The sequence below is a fragment of the Camellia sinensis genome, chromosome 3 (assembly GCF_055761805.1).
Source record: "Camellia sinensis isolate YWXY chromosome 3, ASM5576180v1, whole genome shotgun sequence".
NCBI classification, from domain to species: Eukaryota; Viridiplantae; Streptophyta; class Magnoliopsida; order Ericales; family Theaceae; genus Camellia; species Camellia sinensis.
Genome location: NC_138963.1, coordinates 51,102,812 through 51,112,847, shown reverse-complemented (window position 1 = coordinate 51,112,847; position 10,036 = coordinate 51,102,812). Strand labels below are relative to the sequence as shown.

Genomic DNA, 10,036 nt, shown 5'->3' with positions numbered 1-10,036 from the left:
ATGACCCCTTTTGACTTCGCTGTATTGACCGGCCTTGACGTTGGAGGTTGGTCCATCCCCTACGATGAGGATATGGGTGAGTGGGAGGCCGCCTGGATGTATTTATTGGGGGCTCGCCCACCTGTTGATAGGGTCTCTGGGAGAGTCCGATACACTTGGTTCTCCTCCCATTTCCGGCGGGCGGAGATGGTGCCTGAGACTCCCGAGGAGACAGAGTAGTATGCCCGTGGTTTCCTTATGTTCCTCTTCGGGACTACCCTGTTTGCCGACAGAGGGAACACAGTTGGGCTTTATTTGCTGAGCGCTCTAGTCGACCTATCGCAGGTCCATCGATATGACTGGGGTGGCGCCGGCCTGGCTACCCTTTACTTTTATATGAGCGCGACCTCCCGCGGGCGAGGCGATTTGCTTTGCGGCTACTGGAGAGCCTGGGAGGTACTTTCTGTCCCCTTGATTTACATTTCTGCTTCTCATTACTTGTACATCACACACACACAGCGCACTTTTACAGTCTGTATTTTGCTCTCAGCATTTCGTACTTACATTCTGCATTGCTTTTCTCAGCTATGGGTCTATGTATACTTCCCATCATTAGCCCCAGAGCTGGAGGTGGTAGGGATTCCCGTGACCCCATATTCATTGATATTCGAGGGCCCGCACCGGCCGAGACCTCGAGAGACCCTCCTTCGCCTGCGACAGTACTTCGACACTGTGCGACATTCAGAGGTACCTCAGAACTTTCAGTTCCTTTCATTCTCATCTTTGATTTGCTCTGTATATTCTCGGTTTCTGATTGGTTTATGCATTCATCATCCGCAGATTACATGGTAGCCCTGGGTGTCCCTGGGTGATGGTCTCCGACTTCAGTATACCGGAGCATCGGACATCTCCCAGTATAGGGTCCTGCTCGAAGGGCCGGTTGGCAGGGTATGGTTCCTGGGGGAGCGCTTTCTGCGCCAGGTATGGGGGTATCTTTCTCAGGATATTCCCGCAGTACCTCCAGCCAGTATGCGGACCGCTGACAGGCTCTCGTACTCAGAGGTAGTCGGCGCCATGCTGGGTACTGATGCTTTACTATACATTGAGGAGGGGGACTACGCCACTTACCGTCACATATATTTGATGCCTCCATTGACGGAAGCTCGTATCCCGATGATGAGGCCTACCGGTATGTCATCCTCGGACCAGGCTCGGGCTCGGGCTACAGATGCCCCTTCCACTAGCAGGGCTGGTACCTCTAGAGGTGGGAGTAGACCGGTTCCTCCGGCTCCGTCGGTTCATCCCCATCCCGGATGGCCAGATATGCCTACTGAGTTGATGGCGTGGCAGTATGGGGCTAGCTCTCCGACTCCGATTCCACTAGAGCCTCTGATGCCCAGTGATCGATACGCCATTGATCCGGACTCACCGCCGGTATGCTCCTCTTGTTTTCATTCATCATTCAGATGTTTAGACACTCTTCTGTTCACTGATGATTATGAGCTCATTTTTGCAGCCGTCGCGAGGGTACATGGAGGAGGTGGTTGGACTGGTGGCCACACTCGAGGGCATGGTCGTGCGTAGGGAGGCACAGTTGTGTGTCGCGGGCATCCAGGTACCCTTCAATTTTCTGGCATTTATCATACTTCTGATGACATGCTGATTTCTACTGCATCGATAGACTATTTGTGTAGAGCACATCTGACACACACCCCACTTGTACACTGTATTAACATGCACCCACTTCATGTAGCCTTTGCTTGTATCTGCATCTGATGTATATATTCGGACTGATGTATTTGAATTGAACTCTTTATTTTCAGATGCCTTCATGGTCCGGTCAGCCGCAGACCAGGCCACCTGGGCCTCCTTGGGGAGCTGGGCCATCTGGGCCTTTTCAGGGAGCGGGGCCATCTCGGCCTTCCCGAGGATCCGGGCCATCTAGGCCTTTTCGAGGAGCTCAAGGGGGGCCCGTCCGCAGGCGCAGGGCTCACGTTGTGGAGGTGGAGCCTGATGAGGAGGAGGATGCTGAGGAGGAGGAGGCTACCGATCGTCAGTCAGAGACATCTGCTGAGGAGGGAGGCTCCGACTCAGATGATGATGATGGTGCGGATATTGTCCCGCAGAAGAGGATGAGGAGTGCTTCTCGTTCCCACTCCCGAGGACTTTGATGCTGCTATTTCCTGCTTTATTTTTCTTTTTGCTAGTAGTTTATAGCACTTTGCACATTGTTAGGTAGTTTTATTTTTTGTAAAACTTGTACCTTTGTTTGTTGTAAAGCATGATGAAGTGAAATAGCTTTTGAAGAGATGTTTGTATTTTAAACTTTAGCATCGTATCACATCATTTTATTTTGCACAAAAATGAAATTGAATGGTAATGCGCATTGTGTAATCACCAAGTCAGGTAGTGAACCGACGCAACAAACTAAACAACTCAACTTACTAAGATATAACAGGACCTTAGAAAGTTTACAACTCGATAAGCAAAATGTAACAACGCAAATAAACAAGATTTTAACAAACATTGCTTAAACAGAGAGCAAAGACTCAAAAACACAAAACACGTCCGCTCGACAAACAACTCGATAAGCAAAACAACAACTCGATAAACAAAACTCAATAACAACAGAGTGTTCTTCTGACAATCTGGGCATCGAAACGCATCCGAAACGGAGGGAGATAAAGGCCTTTGACTTTCCCGTTGCATGGAAATGCTTGGAACTCTCCCTCGAAGGGTAAAACAGGGCCAGGGAGATACACTGCAGCATTGCCAACCATCCCTGGGAGCCGGCCGGCCATTTTTGGTGGAGAGAGACAGCTGGCCGGCCATTTCTGAAAAAGTAAATGGCTGGCCAGCCAGAAAAAGTGGCTGGCCGGCCATTCAGTCCTGCAGCCACCAGATTTTCGACACGTGTCCCCGTGAATAGTGTTTTTCCTTCTATAAAAGCCTCAACTTCGGGAACATTCATTTCATCTTAGTTTTAGACAAAGATAGAGGCGTTTCTCGCAGAAAATGTCACATCTTGGATCTCTTCTCTAGATGGCTCGGAAAAGCTGAATTTTCGGGGTTTCGGTTTGAATGCACTATTCACGCTGAGTCGTACTCCGCTACAACTTCCTTTTCTCCATGCCGCGGCAAGGTTCTGGAATCCAGTGACGCACGTTTTTAGCTTTGGCGGCCAAGAGGTATGTCCCACTTTCGAAGATTTTCAGGTTTTGATGGAGTCTGAATGCTCTGAAGTGATCTTGCCCCAGCTCCGTTTTGGTCACGATCAGGCTTTAGGGCGGATGTGTGGGCTCACGGCGCATGACGCTCGGTCTCTGATCTGCAGTGGGGAACTGGACATCCTCGGCTTGATCCATTGTTTTTCCGACGCTGGTGACCGCAGCAACCATTATTGGCAGGGTTTCCGGCAACACGCCATCTGCTTATGTTTGTTGTCTCACTTTCTGCTTTACTCGGGCTTTGGCGGGGCTAGCATTCGCCTGATTGAAGTCGCCCAAGGTTTGAGAAAAGGAAAGAGCTGTATTGCCATGACCTTGGCCGAGACACTGATGGGCTTAGATTCTGTCTATCGCCGGGAGGCGACTAGGTTTGCTGGGAGTCCACTGCTGCTGCAGGTAATGTTTCCCACCCGACCTCAGATATATATTTGCTCACATCACTCGACCCTCAGGCTCGGTTTTTCTCACAAAACCCTTGTCTTACTTTTCTCTCATCGTACATCTCTCTGTTCTTTATTCTCTCATTTTCCATCCCTCCCCTAGGTATGGTTAATGGACAAGTTGCAGATTGTGGACTCTTGTCTGGCCTATTCAGCTCGAGGCTACTTCTTTCGGCAGCGCCTAGTCAATGCTCTTGACGAAAGGTGGTGGTTCGATTGGATGTGCAATTTGCCCGCAGACGGCATTGCTTGGCGTTGTCCTTGGCTCAACCTCCCGGCAATGAGCTATAGTATGTCCCGGCTGATTGGGATCCAATTGGTTGGTCTGACCCACTGCGTATTCTATTTTCCGTTCCGGTTCTTGCGTCAGTTTGGTCATGATCAGACTTGTCCACCGGAGGGGATTGAGTACCCAGCCGCTTTCCCGATCCGGGGGGCACAGCTTGCCCGATATGCCACGGCATGGAGGACTAGAGAGCTCCTGGCCCCTGCTTCCACTTTCAGTTGTACTTTGTCCGATGAGTGCGTGGATTGGCTCAATGAGGAGGCACAGATTGGGCCCAGCTTGGCATCAGATGCTCCATTCAGCTCTGGGAGGGGACGCAGAGATACTTGATTCAACTATGCCCCAAATTTATTGCTTATTTAGCATTTTCAAGTTTTCTTTATGAATGTACTAAAAAGCAACCTCGATTGTAATGCAAGAGCAGGAGAACTCAGTTTTGAAATCAATGAAATTGAAAGTTATGGTACTGAAAATTTTCCGTTTTTGGTCCAAAAATGGTCTTAGTCGTAAAAAGATTAATTTGAGCAAAGTCAACTTCTATTAAAACTTTTCAAAACTATTTTCGATGTGGATCAAAATTGGACATACCGGAGATCCGTCACTGAAATGCACAACCCCAGATCCCTGCAACTGGAAAGTTGCCCCTAGTCTGAAGAACAATGCGGCACTGCAAAGCAACGGAAAGTTGCCCCTTGTCTGAGTAACTTTGCACCGTCGTGGCAACGGAAAGTTGCCCCTAGTCTGAACAGCACTATACCGGAGATCACGATAAATGCTGATGGATAAAGATGACTGAGATGATCAAAATGGACAGAGCTGATCGGGGAAAAGTTTATGGCTGAACTTCAAGATGAAGTTGCCTACGTTTCCCAAAGATGGGAATCAAGCCTTACGTAGTTCAGGCTAAGGTTCACTCGAGTATTTTCACTCTCCTTTTGCGCTCTAACTTTTGCCAAGGCCGCCCTTTGCGGGTTTTCAACCTTGCGAGCTTAGTTTTTATATTTTCTATTTATTATTTTTTTTTGTGCTATGAATTTTTCCTAGGTCGCCCTTTCGGGTTTTCGGCCTAGCGAGCCTCTCAAGGATAGTATTTCTTCAACTTGTCCATATTGATTGGTTGTGAGAACTCCAAGCCATCTAGATCCATCAGAACCACAGCCCCACCTGACCAGATAGCTTTGATGATGTAAGGACCAGTCCAATTAGGTTTGAACTTGCCCTTTGGGTCGTGGATGGGAGCTTGGTTGTCTTTGAGCACCAAATCTCCTTCTTTCAGATTCCTGGACTTAACCTTCTTGTTGAAAGCCCGGGCAATTCTTCGTTGATAGCCTTGGATGTGGTACAGTGCTTTCAGTCTTCTTTCATCAAAGAGCATGAGTTCTTCGAATCTGCTTTGCTGCCAATCTGCTTCGGCTATCTGGCATTCAGCCAATACTCGTAATGACGGAACCTCAATCTCAATGGGTAGAACAGCCTCCATTCCATAGACCAATGAATATGGAGTTGCTCCAGTAGAAGTTCTGATTGAAGTCCTGTAGCCCCACAGAGCAAATGGCAGCTTGTCTGGCCAATCCCGATAGGTTTCCACCATCTTCTGCAGTATATGCTTGACATTCTTGTTGGCGGCCTCAACCGCTCCGTTGGTCTGCGGCCGGTATGTAGATGACTTATGGAAAGCCACATTGTATTTCTCCAACAAGTCTATCACTTCTTTCTTGAAGTGGGAACCATTATCTGAAATTATTTCGTTTGGCACCCCGTAGCGACAGATGATGTTGTTCCTGATGAACTTTGCGACGTGCGACGCCTTCAACACCGCGTATGATTGGGCCTCGACCCACTTTGTGAAATAATCTATCGCTACTAGGATAAACTCATGCCCGTTTGACCCTTTCGGGGTAACAGCTCCGATCACATCAATTCCCCAGACTGAAAAAGGCCATGGAGAAGTCATGTTGTACAGTTTTGACGGCGGGATATTCATGCGGTTTGCATGAATTTGACACTTGTGGCATCGCCGAACAAAGCTAATACAATCCTCCTCCATGGTTGACCAGTAGTAGCCCTATCTGAGGATCTTTCTGGCCAGCATTACTCCATTCATGTGTGCACCACACTTCCCCCCATGGATGGCTTCCATCAGGCGTCTTGACTCTTCAGCTTCTACACAGAGCTTATGCATTCCCAGATGACCCCTTTTGTACGGCTTTCCCCCGCAGATAACGAACTGAGCAGCCATTCTTCTGACAGCCATCTTATCTTTGGCATTTGCCCCTAGTGGATATGTCTCCTTTTCCAAGAAGTTCCAGATGTCGTAATACCACGGGTTGCCGTCTTGAACCTCATCTATGGCGGAAATTGACTCGTATGCTGGCACGAACTTCTGATCAATAATGACTGGACGCAGTTGCTAATGAATCTGCAAACCTGTTGTTCTCTCTTACGAGGTGGGTGAAATTTAGCTTTTCGAACCGAGGAATTAGCAGATCCAAGGTTTGGTGGTAAATTATCATCCTTTCCTCCTTAACTTTCCAATCTCCTTTTGCTTGAGACACAACAAGGTTCGAGTCCCCAATGACGTCCAACCGTCTCGCCCCTAGTTCCAGGGCTGCTTCCAGGCCAGCAATACATGCCTCATACTCTGCTTCATTGTTGGAAACTTTGAACCGGAGCTTGAATGCTAAAGGAATACGGGAATCATCAGGCGCTATCAGCAACACCCCTATCCCATACCCATACTGGTTTGACGCTCCGTCAAAGTACATTGTCCAGGTTTCATCTTCGACATGCAGAATGGCTTCATCTGGGAATAGATACTCAATCGCTTCATCCCCCTCAACCGGGTGGTCGGCAAGGAACTCCGCTACCGCTCTCCCTTTTACTGACTTGCGCGTTATATACTTCAAATCAAATTCGGAGAGCAACAGCAGCCAGCAAGCCAGCCTACCCGTAAGTGCTGGTTTCTCGAAAAGATATTTGATGGGATCTAAACGCGAAACCAACATTACAGAGTGGGCTAACAGGTAGTGCCGCAGCTTCCTGGTCGCCCATACCAAGGTCAAACAAGCCTTCTCCAGCGGTGTATAGCGGGTCTCGTAATCCAGCATCTTTTTGCTCAGATAGTATATGGCCCTTTCCACTTTGTCTCCTGACTCCTGCGCGAGCATGCAGCCCATGGTAGTCTCAGTTACCGAAAGCTACAATATCAACGGTCTCCCCGGCTCTGGCGGTGACAACACGGGTGGGTTCTGTAGATACTCTTTGATCTGCTCAAAAGCTGCTTGACATCAGCCGTCCCACTGGAATTTCATTCCTTTCTTCAGGAGACCAAAAAGTGGTTCACAAGTCAAGGTTAATTTAGAAATAAACCGTCTTATGAATTGCACTTTACCCAGAAAGCCTCGCACCTCCTTTTCAGTCCTTGGTGGTGGCATTTCTAAGATGGCCTTGATTTTGGAAGGGTCGACCTCGATGCCCCTTTGTGTGATCAGAAACCCTAGCATCTTCCCTGCTGTAACACCAAATGTGCATTTCTGGGGATTCAGTCGCAGCCGAAACTCTTTGATCCTCTGAAAGAATTTTTGTAAGGCGGTGTAGTGGCCCTCTCTATCTTTGGACTTGACAATCATATCGTCCACGTACACCTCGACCTCTTTATGGATCATATCATGCAATATTGTAGTTGCTGCCCGTTGATACGTAGCTCCAGCATTTTTCAACCCGAATGGCATCACTCTATAACAATATGTCCCCCACGGGGTAGTGAACGCAGTCTTCTCCCGGTCTTCAGGTGCCATTACTATCTGGTTATAGCCTGAGAAACCATCCATAAACGAAAGCAAGGCGTGTCCTGCCGTGAAATCCACCAATTCATCGATGTGTGGCAAGGGAAAGTCGTCCTTCGGACTGGCCCTGTTCAAATCTCTGAAGTCTACACAGACCCGAATTCTGCCATCCTTCTTTGGCACCGGAACAATGTTGGCCAACCAAGTTAGGTATTCAGATACCAGCAGGAACCCTGCGTCAATTTGCTTGGTGACCTCTTCCTTAATTTTGAGGGCCCAGTCCGGGCGAATCCTTCTGAGTTTCTGTTTGACAGGGCGGGCCTCGGGATCAAGAGGGATCCGGTGCTGTACAATCTCAGGATCGATTCCAGGCATGTCTTCATAGGACCACGCGAAAGCTTCTTTGAAATCTTTTAATAAAGCGACTAAGCGCTCGCGCTCCTCTGAAGACAACGTGGACCCGATCTGGACCAGCCGCGGGTCCTTCTCAGTACCAACATTCACAGTAGTGATTTCATCCATTAAAGGTTTAACAAATCTTTCCTGCTCTTGATCAATTAATCGTTGCAAAACTGGGGGAATTTCTTCCTCGCTGTTTTCATCAAAATTTTGAAAATCCTGATTTAAGCAATAAATCAAAGGCACAGAAAAATACTCAGAAACCACATCCACATCATTCTCATTAAATACTTCCAAGCCGTCAGATTCCTCTGTTACAACAGACTCAAAAGAAAATGAAAAAGACGACCTAGACAGGACTGTGGCATCCGGGTTATCACCCCCAGGAATACCGGACTCAGACTCAGTCGAGCTGGAATCTGATTCTGACGCACAAGATTCGGTAGAATCAGATTCCGGCTCACTACCTGACCTGGAACTGCTAGATAAAAAGCCTTCTTCATATTGCCAGATGAGAGACGGTGCGATAGATGCATCCAAGATCGGCGCTGGAAAGCCCGCAGCTATTTCATCTCCAATCACAGAAACCGAAGAGTTATCCCCCAAGCACTCTTGGCCGATCGGAGGATCTGATAGTAGACTCGCCAGTGCTACCCCCATTTCAAGCTCTGTGCTCTCAAGATCCACTGCTTCACATTGCTCAACCTCAGTTGGTGGGTCTGTCTACGCTTCGGCAACGTCATCCCCAGATAATTGTATGTCGAAGAAGATTTCAAAACCAGGCACGCGCGTCCCCTCCGCATTTAGCCATGGCTCCGGGAAGCCGCAGAATGGAAAATCTTCCCCCTCCCGGACGAAGCGTCCGTTTAGGGTACCCCAGATGGGCCTGTGCATTAAATCAAATGGCTTCCCGGCCTTCTTTGCTCTGGCCCTTCCAGCCATTTCTTTTCCTTTTCTCACCCAGTCCTCCTTGGTGGGCAGATAACCCAGTCCAAAGGCGTGAGGGTTGTGTGGCACTTCGGCCAACACTGAGACGCCCTTCCGGCCACTTCTCCCTAATCCCATCCCAGGGGTATGTTTTAGTTTGTTCATGAGGTAGATAGATTGTGCACTAACATACATGCCCTCATTCACAGCCATGACATTCTGAACCACATGAGCCTCGGCCAAAGTGAACCCCGACAAAAACACATCCTCCGTGCCGTGCTCAATCTCCAAGACAGGTGTAGACACCTCCGGCGACGGATGGATTGATGAATTCCCAAAAACGATCGCTACCCCTTTCCCGTGAGGGTACTTTAGCATTTGATGTAGAGTGGAAGAGACTGCTTTGACCTGGTGCAACCACGGTCGCCCCAAAAGTAGGTTAAAGGTTGCGGGAACGTCCAAGATATGAAATTCAATACTGTGTTGTCCTGGACCAACCTTGGTTTGAATTTTAACAGTCCCCATCACTTCTCTGCTGGTATTGTCGTATGCTCTGATCACTTGGGTGGTTGGGACGAAGTCCACAGATTTCAACCCGATTGCATATGCCGTTCTGGTTGGGCAGACGTTAATCGCAGACCCGGTATCAACAAGTACCACCGGTATCCACTTATCTCTACATTCCACAGAAATATAGAGAGGTTTGTTATGACTTGTGCCCTCAGGCGGTAGCTCCTTGTCCGAAAAGGTTAATGCCGGGGAACCTCCTCCCGGAAAAACCAGCCCAACCAGCTGTTCAGGCGTGGTGTCTATGGAGAGTTTGGACTTGTCCATAGAAGATAGGACAGCTTCTCTGTGTACTCGTGATGCCATTAGCAGTCCCCAGATGGAGATGTCCGCTTGTATTTTCTTTAACTGTTTCAGCACAGCCTCATCTTCAATCTGCTTCTCCTTCTGTCTCTCCGCTTCTCTATCCTTCCCGGATGCCTCGGG

At 48.6% G+C, this 10,036-nt stretch overlaps 1 long non-coding RNA gene across 1 annotated transcript; it reads left to right on the top strand.

The window, feature by feature from the left end:
* Positions 1-347: 347 nt before the first annotated feature.
* On the top strand, positions 348-1,142 carry LOC145820995 (uncharacterized). Its single transcript, XR_014363040.1, has 3 exons — positions 348-435; positions 565-726; positions 820-1,142. It is a non-coding gene; the product is annotated as an uncharacterized LOC145820995 (long non-coding RNA).
* The last annotated feature ends 8,894 nt before the right edge of the window (positions 1,143-10,036 follow it).